The sequence below is a fragment of the Dermacentor andersoni genome, chromosome 7 (genome assembly GCF_023375885.2).
Source record: "Dermacentor andersoni chromosome 7, qqDerAnde1_hic_scaffold, whole genome shotgun sequence".
Lineage (NCBI taxonomy): Eukaryota > Metazoa > Arthropoda > Arachnida > Ixodida > Ixodidae > Dermacentor > Dermacentor andersoni.
Genome location: NC_092820.1, coordinates 23,881,968 through 23,903,012, shown reverse-complemented (window position 1 = coordinate 23,903,012; position 21,045 = coordinate 23,881,968). Strand labels below are relative to the sequence as shown.

General features: G+C 46.1%; 1 long non-coding RNA gene across 1 annotated transcript; it reads left to right on the top strand.

The window, feature by feature from the left end:
• Window positions 1-6,631: 6,631 nt before the first annotated feature.
• Window positions 6,632-9,985, top strand: LOC140219638 (uncharacterized). The gene is made up of 3 exons (XR_011895920.1): window positions 6,632-6,983; window positions 7,756-7,842; window positions 9,807-9,985. It is a non-coding gene; the product is annotated as an uncharacterized lncRNA (long non-coding RNA).
• Window positions 9,986-21,045: the final 11,060 nt, after the last annotated feature.

Genomic DNA, 21,045 nt, shown 5'->3' with positions numbered 1-21,045 from the left:
GGCCTTAGATGTTATGTGATCAATGTGAGTTTTCCAGGATAGATTGCTGGCAATGTGAACCCCCAAGTATCGATATGACGTTACACATTCTAGTGGGATGTTATTTAGCGTATAGGTGGGGCAGATGACGTTAGTACGAGAAATCCTCATAGTCTTACACTTTCTAATGTTTAATTCCATGCGCCATGTACGACACCACTCATTTATGTTATTGAGATCCTCCTGAATTAGTAGAATATCTGAAGAATTAGTTATTTTACGATACAAGACGCAGTCATCCGCAAAAAGACAAATGTTCGAGGAAACGTGAGTGGGCAAGTCATTAATATAAATTAGGAATAATAAAGGACCGAGCACAGACCCTTGCGGGACGCCGGAGTCAACTGGGGCTAAAGGTGAGTTAGCGTCATTAGTGGTTACATATTGAACACGTGATGTCAGAAACGCGCGAATCCAATCAATTACGGAGGGGTCGATGTTTAGAACGCCTAATTTATGAAGAAGCAATGCATGGTTCACTTTGTCAAATGCTTTAGAGAAGTCGAGAAATATACAATCTGTTAAAAAACCAGAATCTAAATTGGCATGTAGGGCGTTAGTGAAGAGGATAAGCTGAGTATCACAAGAGAAGTTTTTACGGAATCCATGCTGCATAACTGTGAAGAAGTTGTTATTTTCAAGAAAATTAACCAGATGTGTGTATATTATATGCTCCATAACTTTGCATGGTACAGATGTAAGTGAAATGGGTCTGTAGTTGTGTGGATCATGGGTTGGTCCGGTTTTGTGAATGGGGATTACTTTGCCAATTTTCCAATCATACGGTATGGTGCCAGAGTTGTAAGATTGTGAGTAAATGCATTCTAGTAGGATTGAACAGTATTCCGCTGTGTTTTGTAAGAATATAGTGTTAATTTCATCTACCCCACATGATGCTTTAGGTTTTAAGTTTTGTACTATGGCTTTGATACCAGTTGCGTCGAAAACGATGGGATCCATGAAATGGTAGTTAGTTGATTTTATCTCGGGCATCGGATCAGGGGTCTGAGGTGATGAGAATGACTGAGTGAAGGTATTGTTAAGCACGGTAGAACACAATAGGTCAGGTACTGGGTCCCCAGAAGTTGTTAGCAATGAGATTCCAGTTTTATGGTTGTTTCCTCCTATGGCTTCCCAGAAGCGTTTTGGATTAGTCTTCAATAAATTTGGAAGTGTACAATTAAGGAATGAAAATTTGGCTGACCTTAGGGCTTTAATATATGAAATTGCTGCGTGTTTATATGTTGTTCTTTGAGTGTAGCCTGCTTTTGAGGGCACAAGTTTGAGGGCACAATTCTATAATCACAGTTTTGCTGCCTTCTTCGCCGTCACTACTACATCACATCGGGTGCAGGTGCTTTGCGTTCATGTACCGGACGCCCCCGACAAGTCGTAATCCAAGCCCGGACCGCAAAGACAACACAAACGTCGTCCCGGAACTTCGAGCAAGCCGCCGGCTACAGTAGCTGCCCCCGGAAGCGTATTTAGAATTGCTCGTAGGTACAACGGGGCGTGCCACTTTTGACGGAGCTCGACGTTTCTGCGCAGGCGCGAGTAAGAGCGGGCGCGAGAGAGAAAATCTGGGGGCTTTTGCTTCTTGAATATATGACTCAGCCTAGGCACTACGGAGGAGGTTTCTTAGATTGCGTTGTATTCGTTTGTCCCCTGACATGCCGGCATTGCGGAGTTCGGTCGAGTTGGTTTATACGCTCCGCCGCTGGCTGCCCGCGCGGTGAGGCAGTGGGCGCGGACGCCGCTTGGTGATCGCTGTGTCTGAAGGGACAATGTTCTGACTGGTGTTTTATAAGTCGCGGGTCGAATTTTTCGTCGCGACGATAGATCGGATTTTTTACAAGCACTGCTCCAGGAGGGCACATGTAACCGGCAAACGGAGGCCTCAGGAGAGCACCTGAGGTTTTATTAAAGCAGGCGGCGCAGGATCTCCGGGGCACCCAAGCGGTAGCGGGGGGATCAAAGCTGGAAGCCGGGCGGCCCGTGGGTTGGGGCCGCAGAGGCCGAAGCGTGCCTGGGGGTGTTCGCATAAAACATTGGCTGTCCGCGATAGCGGACAGCCGATCTTATACTCCCCTGGCACGCGCAGGCCTCTGCGAGCCCCAATCCACGGACCAGTCCGGCTTCTAGCTTTGATATCCCCGTTGCCGCTTTGGTGTCCTGGAGGCGCCGTCAATACTGCGAAATAATGACACGTTGTTTTCATTAGTAAAAACATGATCGATTAAATATGATTGCGTCGAGCCGCCAACTTGCGATGCTAAGTTCAGCACAACCGCGCCCCGCGACTTCTGCCGGCACGGCGCGCCTAGGGACAAGCGCATACACCGCGCCCCAAGGGACTCCTCCGTAGTACCTAGGCAGAGTCGTATTTTCAAGAATCAAAACTCCCCACATTTCCTCTCTCGCACCCGCTCTCACTCGCGCATGCGCGCAAACGTCCGTCGTCTCCGCAAGTTCCACGCCCCGTTGTACCTACGAGCAGTTGGAAATACGCCCCCCGGAACACGGAATTTTACCAGAGACGACCAAGAATATCGTCCGAGAAGCTCGTCCAGAGACGACCAAGAAGGCAGCCCCAATGGCAACCGCAGCGACCCCTATAGTTCTCCAGCAGCCCAGGGAGCCACCGACGTTCCGCGGTTCCAGATTTGAGCACCCGGAAAGCTGGCTGGAGACGTATGAGAGGGTCGCTACGTTTTACAGTTGGGACAGTGACGATAAGCTGCGACATGTCTATTTCGCATTGGAAGACGCCGCCAGGACCTGGTTCGAGAATCGAGAAGCCACCTTAACGACGTGGGACCTGTTTCGAAGCGGCTTCTTGCAAACATTTACAAGCGTCGTGCGAAAAGAGCGATCCCAAGCTCTACTAAAAACCAGAGCGCAGCTGCCAAATGAGACTATCGCGATCTTCACGGAGGGGATGGCCCGTCGTTTCCGGCACGCTGACCCGTAAATGTCGGAGGAAAAAATGTCCGCCTACTGATGTGTGGTGTAAAGGAGGAACTTTTCGCCGTAATGGTAAGAAGCCCACAGAAGACCATCGACGAGTTTCTTCGCGAGGCGACGAGCATCGAGAAGATACTGGTATTGCGGAACGGGCAATTCGACCGCCGCACCAAGTCAACAAACTACGCCGGAGTTCAATCACTGGCCACCGACGACCTGCGCGAGACTATCAGGGCAGTCGAGGAGCTTCAGAAGATCTTCCCTTCACCGCAACCTCAAGTGGCATCAATAGCCGAAATCGTCAAAGAAGAAGTCCAGCGATCTCTTGGAGTTCCTTAGGCGCAACCACAATCGCCGCAGCCCCAGCTGCAAGCGATGACCTATGCCGCCGTCACCCGCCAGCACGCCCAACCGTCGCCCAGCGCACCTACGCGAGGAAGACGGACATTTGGCGCGCCCCAACCACCATCCGCTGTGCTGCCACTGCGGCGATGCCGGCCATGTGTACCGCCGATGCCCATACCGCGACTTGGCACTGAGAGGGTTCGCCGTCAACGCGCCGGGTCCACAGCTTGGGCAGCGCCCACGTGACATCGCCGATTACCTAGCCGCCACTCAGTGGAACTCTTGATGACCGTCCCGTTCGCCGTCAACAGGCCGCTACCTGTCGCCGCAATGACGACCATACGCTGGCCCAGCCCTGGGCCGGTCGGTCAGCCCATACCCGGAAAACTAAAAGCAGCAACCGATGTAGGTGCGGTTGCTGTTCGTCGAACTGACGAAGATTCTCCGCCGCCGACGAAGGCGCTGAAAAGACGGTCTCAACGACATAACAACGACGACCCACCGCCGTCCCGACGAAGTCTGGCAGCAAAAACACGCTGATGAAAGACGACCTGACGACGCGACGTTCCAGCCACAGGTCAACGCGACGCAGCCGTGATCCGACGCCAAGACCTAACTGTAACGCAAGAAAAAGAACCACCAACCTCGACGTGCTTCTCGACGGCCACGCAATCACTGCCTTAGTGGACACAGGGGCCGATTACTCCGTCATGAGTGGACACATCGCCGCTCAGTTAACTGAAGAAGGTTAAGACTGCATGGGAGGGCCCTCAAATTCGGACCGCTGGAGGACACCTTTTTACGCCGACTGGAATCTGCGCGGCAAGAATTACCGTTCATGACCGGTCTTATCCTGCCACCTTCGTTATCCTCCAACAGTGTTCACGACACGTCATTGTCGGCATGGACTTCCTGAACCAACACGGCGCAATCATCGACCTTAAGTCGATATCGATAACGCTGTCGCAAGATCAAGCGATACCACCGGAGAGCTCTCGTGGTCACCACAGCTTGAGTGTGCTCGCAGATCAAGTGAGCATCCCGCCGCACTCCAGCCTTATGAAAATGAATCAGGAGTTTCTGTAGACAATGTTGTGTGTTCCTAATGTGACATCAAACAATCATAAGAAATGCATCGTCTAATGTTTTTCGGCATCACAAGTACATCAGAGACTCAAATGACGATGCACCTTATGATTTCTGATGAGAAGAGTATACAGCTTTTTTGTGTTATTTGTAATGTCAAAGTACATCATATATGAATGTGTACGATGCCAAGTCGTGAAAAATTATTTGTAATGCGATAGCAATAAATGGCTCATGTGGCGGAAAATCCAGCATTGTCGGTTTGAGCACACGATGTACAAGGAGGTTACAAACTGTCAACCTTTCATGGGAGTCGAACCCACTGCTTATGGTGGTAATTAAGGCTACGAACACACGACCTTTGGTGTTGGTTACGGCACAGTTAATCAAGACAGTTATTTAAGATATAGCTAATTACTGCACTCGAACCCACGACCCTTAGTGGAAGTCGAACCCTTGACCTTTGGTGTTAATGGAGGCGACGTTCGTTTAAGGAGCAGTTATTTATTATGTAGTTAAGGCACTCGTACCAATGACCTTTGGTGTTAATGAAGTCGATGTTAATTAAGGCACAGTTAGGATACTTACTTAAGGCACCCGAACCCACGACCCTTGTTAATAAATGCGATGCTAATTAAGGCACAGTTAATTAAGTTATAGCAATTAAGTCACTCGGACCCATCACGTTTTGTTGAAATCGAACCCACGACCTTTGTTGGTAATGAAGGCGATGTTAATTAAGGTACTGTTAATTAACGTATAATCAATTAAGACACTCGGACCTACGACATTTGTTGTTAAAGGTGATGTTAATTAAGGCAGATTTAATTAATATATAGTTAAAGCACGTGGACCCATGATCTTGTGTGGGAGTCGTGCCCACCAACTTTGGTGCTAATGAAGGCGGTATTAATTAATGTACAATTAATTAAGATATACTTAAAGCATGGCTATAGGTGGGAGTCGAACCTATGACCATTGTGGTAATGAAGACGATGTTAATTTAAGTACCGTTAATTAGTATACAGTTAATTAAGGCATTCGGACCCTAGGCCTTTGGTGGGAGTGGTTCAGATTCATTGGTGGGGGCAGTCTAAGAGTCAAAAATTAAGAAAACGATATTACACAGCGGGAGCGCCGAGTACTCTGGAAACGATTCCGATTTATCAGGGCTAGGCAGAAAACAGCGACGCCATTTTCTTTTCCTTTTAAAGAGCACCGTGAGTTCGTGTTGCCCCGTTATCAAATTTGGTAAACAGTGCAAATATATAGCGTATGCCTTGTTCTGCGTAGTTTGATTTCTCGGCTGTGTTACTTGTCTTTAAGTGGCAACCGACAATTTTGCAGATTGACGTGATCATGTCAAGAAAACTGCGCGTAAGCGGCAGCGCCTATTTGCTGGAACGCAGTGTAGTACTTGGTTGCAAGCACATCGTACGCCAGCGCACATTCCTGGCACATACCACATAGGAAAAATGCACGCTGCCGAGACATGTGGGTTGTTCTAGGAATCTTCATGGGTGGCACGATCAACACAGAAGGCACGGACAAAAAAAGTGCAACCCGCGCACATTAAACACACTAACACGAAATCAAGATACGGACGACAGCGGTGTAAGCTGCGCCACATGAGCAGATTTGATGCTTTCCGTCTGACACTGTTGCAACGGGCACTGAAACATCGCACACTGCACATGCATCCCTCGGAGCTCGCGTCAACGATGTCTGAGGCTATACAGTTGATGTTAGCGACAGCAGGAAGTTATTTAAAAGGAAGTGACCGCGCAGGTAGCATGGGCAGGAGCGAAATGCGTAATTCACGGGTGTTAAGAGAGGTAACCGAATTGCAAATCGTTCGAATAACGTCACAGCGACGGGTTTCTATTGGGATAACATTCTCAGATCTCCAAGGCCATTTTTTTGCTGGCTGCAGATAGCAGAAGATATTCAAATCGAAAATGCGTTATAGAATTTATTTCTATGCCAAGCTATAGCTTACAATATAGACTTATCTGTGGTTCTGTTTGTCTTGCAACAGCTATGCGCAGTTAGACAGCCGCACAAATCCTCAGATAACGCTGGCCGAGGCATTAGCTGGCCCCAAGCGACCTGTTGGTGGCGCCACCCACTGCCCCGTTTCAAAAGCGACGCTCATAGCATCCATCCAGTCAGCCTGTCGCTCTGTTTACGAGTTGGTCGGGCGTGCGAGCTGCAACGATGTGCTTGTTTGATCGTGTATTTTCTGTTTGCTGTAATGAAATGTGACTTAGTTCGCGTGCGCATAAGTGCCACAGACAGCTTGTGTCTCGCTGCAAACTCGCCGTATGACTCGCGCGCCAGCCAAATGTGGACAAACGATGTTCGTGCCGCGTGGTTCGTTACCTTTGTCTCTGGTTGTCGTGCAAAGTTCGCTGGACGTCGCAAAGAAATAATGCGTATTGTTAGCGTGCCAGTGCTCGTCCACTATGCACCGGCATGTATGCTGGGAGCAACATCGCAGCACCGGCAACTTGGAGGGCGCTTTTCGACCTCGTTGTACCATTAAAAAGGTGAGTAACCGTGCTTGCTAACTACATACGTGTTGTGCGTGCTTCTCGTGTGGGCATAGAGTGCCTTGCGAACGTAGGAAAGAGAACTCCCTCAAGAACAGTGAAACCTATGCCGATGCTTGCTGGGTGTCAAAGTTTAGTTGGGCAAATTTATTGCCATAATGGGGAATTGAAAATCTTTATAAGTGTTTTTTTCCGATGAGAAAGATTACCTTCGGAAGTAATCGTGTTGATCGGGCACGCTTGTGCGTGAACTCGCGCTTTTCTGCTGAAGTCGCGTGATAACGGCTCATCTGCCTCTTGACCGATTATTACTTGAATGACGTTTCCTCGCTTATACATGATTCGACGTTGTAAATAATCTCTGCTTACAAGGTTTTCAGTTTACGAGCAGTATTAGGGAAAAAATCTAAGCAATCACAGCGTGCTGTTAGTACGGTTTGTTTTCAAGGGGTGTTGCCATAACTTTGACGCAACTAAACGTTGCAGGGGAAAGTTGCTTAAAGTCATCAAAGAAAATCTAGAATTGTTATGTCAACAAACGTTCATGTAATGCGCTGCGGCTGCTGCGTGCGTGTATGAAAGTTTACTTTGTTGAAGAGGTCCCTGTTATCGGGACATTCATCAGTGACTTCTACTTTGTGCTCTGTGCCACCCTGCACCAGTGCAGGCATTGTTTTGGCGACTGGTTTTACATGCTCCTTGCATGTGTTCATGATGTGAAAGTCTTATTGTGCCACAGATATAAGGTAACACATAATTCTCTTTTTAGCGGTGAAGCCGTGACCCCCTACAGTGTCCACATAACCCGTGGCCATGGCTGCAGCAGCATGGCGTGTAATCTGGATGGACATGTCAGGTATGCATTGAGTGTACGTGTTCACAAAGTAGGATCTCGGTATCATTTGTGGATAAGTTTATCGAGATATTACTTAATGCAGCTTGCTAAATAGGCTAAATATTTATGCAACTTTATTCCACTTGCTGCTTATTTGTGTTTGTAGACATTATGCACACATTATCTTGTTCAGTTAAAACTACACCTCACATGTCCTGACGTATAGTATTTTTCTCGCATCAATCGCTTGGCTACAAGTTCAATTTTATTTTCGCTTATTACACAGTATATTTTATTTTTATTTTGCTGTTATTTGTTTGGATCTGTTTCCTATGCTGTAGCATATATTTCCATATTTTACGTTCTGATTATGCAACACGTGTGCACTTTTTGTCCATGTAAAAATTTGAAGTGTAGTGTGCCATATATATAACAGGCCTAAGCACGCAGTGTGCATTCCATTGTTGAACATTGATATTTACAATTATTTGTCTTGTGCAAATACACATTTGATGAGCTCGAATTTCTTAAAATGAAATAGGAAGGCCTGTATTCATTGTGCTGCAGTTACTTTAGTAGCGAGGTGTTTTCTGGTAAGCTTACTGTATTTTCTCTCACTTTCTTCGTATTGCGGATATGTGTGGCCAAGTCTGACGAGCCTACTGGTCTTTTGAGTGAAATATGGTGATCTCATAGGTACATATTTAGGCACCAGCCAGTCTGCTCTATGTACATTTGACCACATGTGAAAGAAATACAGTACACTGCCTCTGGCACGTACTGGACAAATTTGGTGCTTTCATTAACCAAGCAAGCCTCGATTGCCTCCTTACCTTTCTCAATTCATTTGTGAACTGTTGTGCATATGCTGCCTACTTTATTTTTGATGGAAATATATGTGCATAGCAGTGCACAAGTGAATTGACAAATGCACCAAGGCACTGGAGGCTTGCTTAGTTAAAGATACCCAACATTTGTCTCGTATCTGTCAGAGGTAGTGTAGTCTATTCTTTCGATTACGTGCATGATTGGTCCACTGTATATCGGGCATGCAGACTAGCCGGTGCCTCAGCATGCGCCTAGGAGAGCACCATAATTCACTCAAAGGACCAATGTGCTCATACCATTTGACCATGCATTGACACGACAAGCTGTGCACTGGATTTAGATTGTTTATCTGTTTTGTTCGCCTATGGCAGCCGATTGATACAACACATCCGTGAGGAATACGACATCTAAAAATAGGATATGTGTCAGTCAACGCTCATTATGACTGCATGACAAAGAGCAATGCTCTCTAATGACATGGAATAGCAATCACCATACTTAATTAATAAATTCTTTTTATGCAAGTTTGTTTACCATGCTTCTATGCATTTGCTGTTCAACTTGTGCCCTCCCTCTGACACAGCGCCTGGGTGCAAACGATAAAAAGATCCCAGACATGGTGTGGTGTATTTCTTAATTGGGATATATGCCATCATACCGGCGGCCAACACAGGTATGACGGTAGGCTTGAAATGTACGAGAACTATGCCAGTAGCTGACGCAAATATTCTATAACAATTGGCACTTGGATGTCTCAAGGATGCATTGGATTGCCCGTACACGAGCACTCCTGTGCTCATTTCCATCCCAAGTAATCATAGTGAGAAGATTTTCCAATTCACGCTAGCAGTCCACAGACTGGTGTCCTTTGTCAAGTAGAAACCGATACAGCCGAAGTAGTTCACAACATGTACACACGCCACAGCTAATCCACGTTGCACGTTGGCACAGCCAAGAGAAATTTTTGCTTACTGTAGTTACTGCTGCACCCATAGGCCACACATTGGTTCCTCAACAACTTTTTGTGCACCGACATGACAAATGTTTCGCACAACTAGCTATAACATATCCAGATCCTTCTGCAGCAAGTGATACAGCGTGTATTGTTGTGGTTGATTGCAAAGTTTTGTTAATTTTCTGTCCTTTCTACCATGCAGGGTACACGTGCACTCCCTTCAAGACGACGATCCTCCCCCTCAAGAACAGCCTCTCCTCAATGATAAGTAGCCAGATTAAATGAAAGGAAAATATCACATCCGTAACCAGACTGATACTGTGTTTTCCTTTCATTTATCCTCCTTCTGCATGTAAGGAAGCATTGATATGCCCAATAAATTTTTTTAGCTAAATTTCTTTCATTGAGTAATGTCTAACATGCACCATATATACGGGCACACGTAATGTTTTCAAAAGTGCTGCATCTTCGCTGGACATACATACACGCATACAGGCTGCATGTATCAAGCACCATCTCTAAATAAGGTCTGACTGCCATTGCGACACATCAGAAGATGTTACAACACGTGGTGGCCAATTTCGTTATAGCAGTGCTATGAGCACCAGCAGTCTAATGTATAAGCTCATTAGAGATTCATTAGGAAGACATGAGAAAGTCACCAGAAAGCTGCTTGGAAGCACACATTAGGAAGACATTTACTGCTCACAAGAAAAACACTCATAAAGAATTGAACAGGAAGACGGTGGCCAATATGTTTTAGAATGACATTAGAAATACATAGGAAAATTCCGAAGAAACTCATCAGAAAGTCTAATGGCTGTGATGTCATAACTCATAAGACTTTCACATGAAACTCGTCTCATACTTTCTTAAGGGCTGCAGCATTGTTATTTCCGTCGGCACCGAAACAGCCGCTGACGTAGAGGGCGTCATTCAGGGCGACCAACATGTGCTGCTCGACCGTGAAATTTCCGTCGCAAGGCGGATCGCTCGACTCCAAGGAGGGAAAGCGGAAGTGATGTTAACCAACTTCAGCCAAGAATTCAAGCACATCAGCAAGGGCACGACAATCGCGTACATCTAGGAAATTGTGGAAACGAGCAATGCCTTTGTCCTCTCCGATTCTGTTACATCTACCCCGCCGACCATAGTCCCCGAACCAGACTTCGGCATAAATCCATCTCCCCATGAGCAAGCAGCTACAACTCAAAAGTCTTCTCCGACGATACAAAGACTGTTTTTCGACATCATCGAGGATTCGACAAACACCAGTTGCAAAGCATCGCATAATAACCTAAGAATGCTCAACCACTCCGCTAGAGCCCTTACCGAGATTCGACGCGAGAACGTGACGCTATTAGACAACAAGTGGACGAAATTCTGCGCGACGACATCATCCAGCCGTCGAAAAGCCCGTCGGCATCTCCTGTAGTCCTGGTGAAGAACAAGACCGGAACCCTGCGTTTCTGCGTCGATTATTGTAGACTGAACAAGATCACGAAGAAGGACGTATACCCCCTTCTACGGATAGACGACGCATTGGATCGGCTCTGAAACGCTAAATAATTCTCGCCGATTGACCTCAAGTCTGGCTAATGGCAAATAGAAATCGACGAGAGAGATCGCGAAAAGACCGCTTTCATCACGCCTGACGGCCTTCTACGAGTTCAAGTTCATGCCATTAGGACTGTGCTCGGCGCCTGCAACGTTTCAGCGCGTCATGGACACGGTGTTAGCAGGATTGAAGTGGCAGACGTGTCTTGTTTACTCGGATGACGTCGTTGTCTTCGCCGGAAATTTCGACGATGACCTTAGGCGGCTTGCACAGTATTAGAGGCCATCAAATAATCAGGGCTCACTCTGAAGCCGGAAGAGTGCCGCTTCGCTTACGATGAGCTTCTGTTCCTAGGCCACGTCGTTAGCAAATCTGAAGTCCGCCCCGACAGCTGCTATCGCAAAGTTCCCGCAGCCTATCGACAAGAACGCAGTGTGCAGATTCCTTGGCATCTGTGCCTACTACGGGCACTTTGTCAAGGACTTTTCACGCATCGCTGAGCCGCTAACGCATCTAACCAAATCTGATGTCGAGTTCAAGTGGCAAAGGCCACAAGCCGACGCATTTCAAGAACTAAAACGACGCATGCAGTCTCCAGCGTTACTTTCACATTTCAACGAAGACGTAGATACCGAAATCCACACTGACGCCAGTAGCCTAGGCCTCGGTGCTGTCCTAGTCCAGAAGAGAGACGGACGTGCACGAACGGGTGAATCTTATTCTAGCCGGTCACTGTCAAAAGCGGAAGGCAATTATTATACGATTGAAAAGCAATGCCTTGCCATCATTTGGGCTACAGCAAAATTCCGCCGTTACCTCTATGGCAGGCCATTCAAAGTCGTCAGCGACCATCACGCGTTGTGTTGGGTAGCTAACTTAAATGACCCTTCAGGACGGCTGGCGAGGTGGAGCCTCAGACTACAAGAATATGACGTCACGGTAATGTACAAGTCGGGGCGAAAACGCTCTGACGCCGACTGCCTATCACGCGCCCCCATCGACTCCCCGCCGCAAGACAACGAGGACGACGACGCCTTCCTCGGAATAATAAGCGCGGAAGACTTCACTAAACAGCAACGAGCAGACCCGGAGCTAAAAGGCCTCGTCGAGTATTTGGAAGGGAACGCCGGCGTAGTCCCTAGGGCATTTATGCACGGATGGTCTTCGTTCACGTTACAAAACAACATGCTCCTAAAGAAGAACTTCTCTCCAGTCCGCGCCAGTTACCTTTTTGTTGTTCCGTCAGCGCTGCGTCCAAACGTACTACACGCCCTACATGACGATCCAACCGCTGGGCACCTCGGATTCTCGTGAACGCTGTCTAGGATACAGGAAAGGTATTACTGGCCGCGTCTGGCCGACGAGGTTGCCCGTTACGTCAAGACATGCCGAGACTGTCAGCGACGCAACACACCACCGACAAGGCCAGCAGGACTACTACAGCCAATCGAGCCTCCTTGTGGACCATTTCGGCAGATAGGGATGGACATGTGGGGGCCCCTTCCGACATTAACAGGAAATAAGTGGATCGTCGTGGCGACGCACTACCTCACCCACTTAACTGAAACAAAAGCTCTGCCGAAAGTTAGTACAGCCGAAGTGGCGAAATTTTTCGTCGAGAACATGCTGCTGCGACATGATGCCCCAGAAGTCCTCATCACTGACAGAGGAACGGCCTTTACAGCAGAGCTCACCCAAGCCATTCTGCAATACAGTCAAACAAGCCCCAGGAGGACAACTGCCTGCCACCCGCAGACGAATGGTCTCATGGAGCGCCTGAACAAGACCTCGCCGACATGCTAGCAATGTACGTCGACGCCGAGCACAAGACATGGGACGCGGTCCTGGCGTACGTAACCTTTGCTTACAACACCGCGGTACAAGAAACAACACAGATCACGCCGTTCAAGCTGGTGTATGGTAGGAACCCGAGGGCGACTCTCGACGCCATGCTGCCGCACGTCACCGACGAAGAGAATCTTGACGTCGCCACCTATCTCCAGCGCGCCGAAGAATCCCGACAGCTCGCCCGCCTACGGATAAAGAACCAGCAGCGTACCGACAGCCGACACTACAACCTCCGACGTCGCTTCGTCGAGTACCAGCCTGGCGACCGTGTTTGGGTTTGGACCCCGATACGCCGACGAGGACTGAGTGAAAAACTATTGCGTCGCTATTTTGGACGCTACATAGTCATTCGACGTATTGGCGCACTTGACTATGAGGTCGTGCCAGAGGGCATTTCACATTCACAGCGGCGCCGCGCACGACCTGAAGTTGTCCACGTGGTGCGTCTTAAACCCTTTTACGCACGCTGACAAACTTCCTTGTTTTGTTGTTTCTTTGCTACAGGTGTTTTCCTTTATTTCTTTCGTTTGTTTGCAGCATCGGGTGGGTTCTTTTTTAAGAGGGGGGTATTGACATGGTGTACTTGCCTATCTTTATTGGGCGACCACGTTTCGCTGCCTAACAAATGTTATCCCACAGCGCGGCACGCGCCTGCATGTACCGGAAGTTTCTGGAATGTTATAGATGCTTCTTTCTGCTGTCTGTTGTCGCCGAACCTTGCGTAATCTGATTGCACGTATGCGTGAGGCGAATGGTGTGGAACTTTGTGGAAGGCACGCGGGTCCCAGCGATTACTCTGGAACGTTCGACTACTGATGTATAAAAGCCGATGCGCTTGACCCACTGATCAGATTTTCGACGATCACCTAGTGTGTTCGCCGCTATCGTTGTTCTGTCTGTGTAGCCTGCTTTTGAGGGCACAAGTTCGGCCAATAATCGCTAATTTCTAGAATAACAGTTTTGCTGCTTTCTTCGCCGTCACTACTACGAGACAATATTATGTCTCTGCTTGCTGAGGCATCTCAATCCGGCATATAATTGTGCTGCAGTCGTTTCCTAGCTATTGAGGAATAGCTGGAAATGAAGAGGTTGACGCGGAGACAAAAACGATACACTAGGAGGAAGATTAAAAAACTTAATCTTTCCCGGTATAACACCAACGCCTTGCTCCATAAGTCCATCCAAACCCCTATGGTGTGCCAGTGGGACAACACCGAACATCTGCAAGAGCGCCTTCATAGAATTGATGCTCGTTTGCGATTCCGCCTTCCACTTCGGTTGCGGAGAGGCCAGGAAACACTCATCCATCGATTACCGTTCGGTGTGGCCCGTGCAGTCACCGATACATTCACAAGTTTAGACAAGAACGGGACCCTGAGTGTAGCGTCTGTCACACACCGGAAACAACAGCTCACGTACTTTGCGTGTATCCTCAATATGCCGCCTAGCGAAAAACACTTAGTGTTGACTGCTTGGGCTGACTGCTTGGGTCGACTGCCCGCTCCTCTTCGGAAGAAAATATTTTAGGCACCTGGGGGGAGAAGAGTTGACCATGCCCAACGCACCATAAGTCACTCTTGAGATTTCTGCGTGAGACTGGCTTATACTATCGTTTGTAGAACCTGCCAGACTTGCAGATAGTGCGAAATGTGTTTGCATGATAACGTCTTGCGTGGATAAGATTACTCTTGCGTGTATTCTGTGTACAGCGCGAATCCGCGTACTAGACAACGTTTATATAGCCGCTCTTTGCACCATAACATAATCACCTACCACCTTCCTTTCCCTCCATCTCCTGCTTCATCTAACCCCAGTGAGGAGTAGCTGGCTACACTGTAAACAGGTTTGACCCTTTTAAGGAGTTTTGACCTCGTTGCGTGACTTAAGCCCTTAAGGGAGGACAATATGCTCCATTCGAACGGAGTTTTTTTTCACACCCTTGTGTTTGGTGGTGTTATGGGGAATTATGGGAGTTTTTTCATTCTCCTTTGAACACCAACCCCTGAGTAGTTGCAGGAGTTTTTATGAGGAATGCTGGGAGTTTTTTATTCCTCTTTTGAACACCACCACTGGAAGTTATCTTGAGGAGCTTTGGGAGCTTTTTATTACTCCTTGGAATACCGGAGCTAGAGTTTCTTTGGAATATTGGGAGTAATTTATTTCTCCTCTAAACACCATGACTCCGGGAGCTTTTATGAGGTCCCAGGGGAGCATTTAGAAGTTGACTTGGGTATTTTATTTTGCTTCTTTTGGGAATTTATAGGAGAAGCGATGGGAGTTGTTAGTACATCTTTTCTGAAACGTTTGGCTTCTTAAGGGAGTTTTGAAGGAGACCTTTGGAAAAATATTTTTGCTCCTTGTGGGACTGCTTAGGTGTAAACCTGGGAGCAACTGTTCCCCTATTCTGGGATTCTTGCTTAAGGGAGCTCTTAAAGCTAGTTTTGGAAGTTCAATTTATTCTCTTTATGGGAATATATAGAAGAATGTTTGGGAGTTAATGTTCACACCTTTAGGGATTATTGTTTTATTAAGGGAGTTTTAAACAGATGTTTTGGGAGTTCATTTTAGCTCTTTATTAGAGCTTTTACAGGTAGGTGTGGGAGTTTATTATGCTCCTTTTGGGAATTTTATGCGGTTGAAGGGAGTTTTTTGTGTGTGTTTAGTAGATAGGGTCTAACGACGTGCAAAAACCATGACAAAGTAATAAAACTGGCTGGAAATTTATTGCAGTTCCACAATCAAACGTGCCAGCATGACAGTACAATCAACGACTATTCGCATAATGAAAGCGAAACAAGTGAATAAATTGGACAGAAACAAGCAGCTTAGTTTAGCTGGACACTCAAACATTTGGCAAGCTTCACTGCACTTTGAAATCCACAAGTGTAGCCAAGACTGAAATTGAGTGGCTCAAAACATCACCATGAGCTACTGGACAGTCCTTGCATGCATTAGAACAGGCAACCATTGTTTTTCTACGTAAGCGAGCATGCTACAAATAATGATGCAAAGTAGGCCAGATAGCGTCAATGGCTCAAAGGAAAACACAGTGAAAGTAGTCTTCAATACCTATGCCATTTCTAATAGATGTCTACATACAATTTACTGCCACATGTCATACTCTCATGAAACATGCAGCTGTAAAGAAGAATCGAAGGTTGTACCACCCACTCTGAATAAATTTTTTTAACATTGTGTAGTGCCTGAAATTCAAGCTTGCCAGCTAGAGAACATGACAAGTTCACAACAGAATGGACATAATGTGATAACAGTAGTAACAGTAACAGGTGATGTCTCAGGCTGAATTTAGTTCAACAATTGGACTAGTCAACGTCAGAGAAAAAAAATCCAAGTAGACACAATTCTAGCTCACACTTACAATACATACACAGATGTCACTACATAGGTGCTTGTTGTGATGCCCCGTGACTTAAGTCGGCATCAAAGAGGTTCATTAAAGAGTGGTACATATGCAGTGGCACACACCCAGTGGCACATACGCAAGTTGGTGTCAGAAAAGTTCATTGAAAAGATGCATATACCCAGAGTCCCCAAGAGCACATAACCAATGGCCACCGTGACACATACCTATGGTAGCCCCAGGAGCATGCATGTACTGCATTTTCACAAATATAAGGGTTTTATTTTTCAATGTATCTGACCTAATAACACGCCTTGCATCATATAAGCAACGTGGGCACAAACACCAAGACCACTTTCAGAAAATGGTGTCAGGAACCTGACAGACTCCCCTACTTCCACACAACTCGCTATCCCAACAAAACCCCTGTGTTGAGCATTTAAACTTACCTCACCTTATTCTATCCAGCCACTCATTTTGCTAGATGTCCTGGAAGTGGAGAAAAGCGAACTATATAAATGCTGCCAAGGAAAACAGTTGCTACCCTAATGAAGATAAGTCCCCTTTTCGAAAAATTTTTTCCACCTGATACAACACTAGTTCGACCTCTGTTGATCACCTTTAACTGAGTATTGCATATCACACAAAGCCGCAATTCAAATATAATTTTGGTTTTATACTGAAAGAAACCTTTGTGTAAGATGTCAATAAAATATTATTCAGGAATTATAATAATAAAATATAGTACAATATACATAAGTGCGAAATTTTCACATAGGCAAAGAGGCCCACACTTGGCCACCCCGTCATACATAAGGCACCATTACAAACATTTTCTCTGCACAGAGCCCTAACACCCTATTGGCAGGTTGCATTGCATCAAGCCAAGTATGCACTTAAAAAAGCAGGCATTTCGTATTTTCTTCTGTCACATGAAACATAATGATCAATGCAGGCTGTTGATGTGGTGCAAGCAATAGTAGCCGTGAAATGGGAAGGATTCCACACAAAAAGCCATGGTACTGTTGGGATGACAGTTCATGATAGGGAGCAATCTGAAAAACCAAACATAAGTGGATTGTGTGCTATTGTATTGGAAATTGACACCATATAAATATTAAAACATAGCATTGCAAATGATTTGACAGTGTGGGGCCATTCAATGCCACCAGACCAAGTGTATCTTGGCCATCTTAGGTTTTAAGAAAAATGACAGTCCATTGGTACAGTTGCAGACTGCACACACAGAATACATTGTGAAAACAATGTACATCATTATTTTATGGTCTAAGGTTCAAACAAAACGGCACTCAGAAAGCTACAAATTAGTTTTTCAATGAATGACCATAGAACTTTCCAGAATGTTTTATTAATTGATATGGACCATTAATGTATTTCATCTGCAATGAGTGTCTTTTTTAATTCCACATATTTTCATCCAACTAGGGTGGTTTATAGGTGCCAATAATCAGATTTAGAAACCCCTATGCTGTAGCAAAGGAATACCTTATCATTAAAATAATGTATAGCTGCAGTGATCAAAAGGTTCAGAAATTTGGAGTCATCTCTTTTAATCTGCAGAAGTTTTTAGGTATGTAATAGTGTACCAAGCAGCACTGATAATTGAAGGAAATCATGACAACGCATTACAAAAAGAAAAAATAATTTTTATGATCAATGTAGTGGTTCTTTTATATGTTAACAGATTACACAAAAGCACCAGTAAGGTGCGTATCTCCAAAGTGCACAGAGATCACCGCCATAATAATAAATACAGACCAACATTGTAGAGTAACACATGGGCACTGGGGTTTTTTTCACATTGGCTTAAATAACAATCACCTGAGCATTTGGCCATATTAATAACACAGCACTATTTGCTTGCCTCAGTTCAAGGAACTTTCAGATGTGCAGAATTGTTTAAGAGCCTTTAAGCAATGGGCATGCCACTGGTTATGGTTAAGTTGTTGCCTGTAAAAGTGGTAAATCAAGTGAACTGACAGTTCAGTCCTTCCGCTGACATACACTTTGGTGAAAATGTGAAGACGAAAACGTACTAGGAGCTATCTGGAAGCCATGAATGTTAAGAAAGAATATGCAGTGTTACCATTTGCATGAGAAGCTCAAGGGACCCGGGAAAGATGTGGCTAAGTGCATTACCATGCTGACATAGCAAGCAGTCAGATAAAAGATGGGAAAAATAGTGGCATGGAGACTACACAGATGCAAGCACTCTGTGTCACTTTATTGCTGCAAAGCTCAGCAGTTATACAAGTGCTTCATGGAATGAAAAAAAAAAATTTACCAGTCCCTTATTTTGGGAGCTTTGCTTAAGGGAGCTCTTAAGGCTAGTTCTGGGAGTTCAACTTTTCCTTTTTATGGAAACGATCCCACAACCTGTGTAATCGTTCCCCACCTACGGCAAGTTGTTTTTTCATCCACCTTCATTCCCATTAATTTATCATTTCTTTATTTCATTTATTAAGCACAAGTAATTTCCCCTATGTTGTCCTTGGTGCCAGTGTTTGTTGGCTTCTTCTGATATGACTAATAAAAAATCAGGGCCCTCAGTTAACGCCCTTTCTTCTCGTTTATTTGTGGTACAAGCATGATAGGTGCAATGAGTGATGTATATTATATCTCATGTATAGTCATTTTTGCTCCAAATGTGAGCCTTTCATGCATAGATGCAATCACACCAGTGTAGTGAAGTCACATGACATGCAGTGCCTGTCCTGTGAATTTCATGTGAGTGATCTTACAGTGTAATAATCATGTTTCCTAATGCCAGTAATCAACTCTCCCACCTTTCTGCAATGGTATGCGATATCATTTATGCATAGAAGTTTGGCGCCATGAGAAAACAGGAGAAGCATATCAACATGACTGACACCAGCTCAATTTGCTCCTGAATGGAAACGAGTATTAATACCCGCAATCATTATCAGTACTTCAATGAGGGAGTGGGCAAACTCGGAAGATAACAGACACAGGCCGCACATGTCAAGAGCTGGGGGCGTTTCCGTAAATTCCAGCATACAGGGTTAGTTGCAAAGAGCCATGATAGAGCTAAGAGGGGAGTGATTGAGGTTTTCCACATTAACAAACATGGATAATCGCCCTCCCTAAACAGAAATGAGTCATTCTTGCAGAGCATTTACCCTCAATTCATCACATACCTTGGGTTGGGCACATATTTTCTTCTGCAATGTTCTTGGTGCTCCATATTTATTATTTTATTTTATTATTTTATTTTCAGAAAACCACCAAAATTTCTAATATTTCAAGGGTTATTTTTTATCAAAGTTCGATCGGTTCAGTGTACAGTGAGCACGTAAACATGCCTTGAACAACAGAATCCTCTATTATGTTCATGATGCAGGCAGGCAGACAAGGAAGTGTCAACCAATAATTTTGTTCAGCAAGTGGATCAGGCAATTCAAGAAAATTGCAGTTCACAATTTCTGTGTTGAGTGACTCGTTTCCCGAAATTGCATGGTTAGCTCTCTATACCATCATGAGTGAGAGACTCGAGTACGGGAAACTCGGCGCAAGGTGGGTTCCCAAGATGCTGACCAACCACCTCAAGAAACAGTGAATGGGCGCAGCCTTAAAGCTTCTGCAGCACTACCATGATGACTATTTGAAGAAAATAATCACAGGGTACAAGACGTGTCCGTTTCGAAACTGAAGAAAGAAGAGCAATCCAAACAGTGCATGCATTGTTATTTCCCCGAAAGCAAAGTTGCGTATTCTCTGTATAACAGCTGCTTCATTACGCCGATGAGCAACGCCGTGACGCCTACATAAGAGCACTCATCGACCGTTTTGGGCACTCTCCGGCCGATGCTACTCTACGCGTCTTCGTCCTCCGCGACGGTACTCTGTAGCGTCGTAACCTTCACCCGGACGGCTCTGAGTTCCTACTTGTTATACCAAAACACGTCCGCTCAACCGTTCTAGAAGAGCTCTACGACGCACCAACGGCAGGCCATCTCGGCGTATCTCGTACCTATGACCGTGTACGTCACCGTTTTTTTTCTGGCCGGGTCTTGCCCGTTCCGTACGACGTTACGTCGCCGCTTGTGAAGTTTGCCAACGACGCAAGAAGCCTTCCCAGCTTCCCGCTGGTTACCTGCAGGCGCTCGACATCCCTGCCGAGCGCTTTCATCGTGTCGGCTCAGACCTTCTCGGCCCATTTCCGGAATCTACATCAGGGAACAAGTGGGTTGCATTCACCGTGGACTACGCGACCCGCTACGCCGTAACCGGTACTCTTCCGACCAGTTGCGCAACTGATGTTGCGGACTTCCTCCTACATGATATTATTTTGATGCATGGTGCTCCGCGTGAATTGCTAACAGACCGTGGTCGTACGTTTTTGGCCAAAGTCATCGACGACATCATGCGTGCCTGCTCAGTACGGCATAAATTTACCACCTCCTACCATCCCCAAACGAACGGCCTCACTGAGCGCTTGAACCGCACCCTTACAGCAATGCTATTCAAGTACGTTTCCGATGATCACCGTGACTGGGACCTGGCTCTACCTCACGTTACCTTTGCATACAACTCTTCTCGTCACGAAACTGGTGGCCTTTCCCCGTTTTACCTCTTGTATGGCCGCGACCTAACGCTACCACAGGACACTGTGCTTCCGTCCGCCACAGCTTC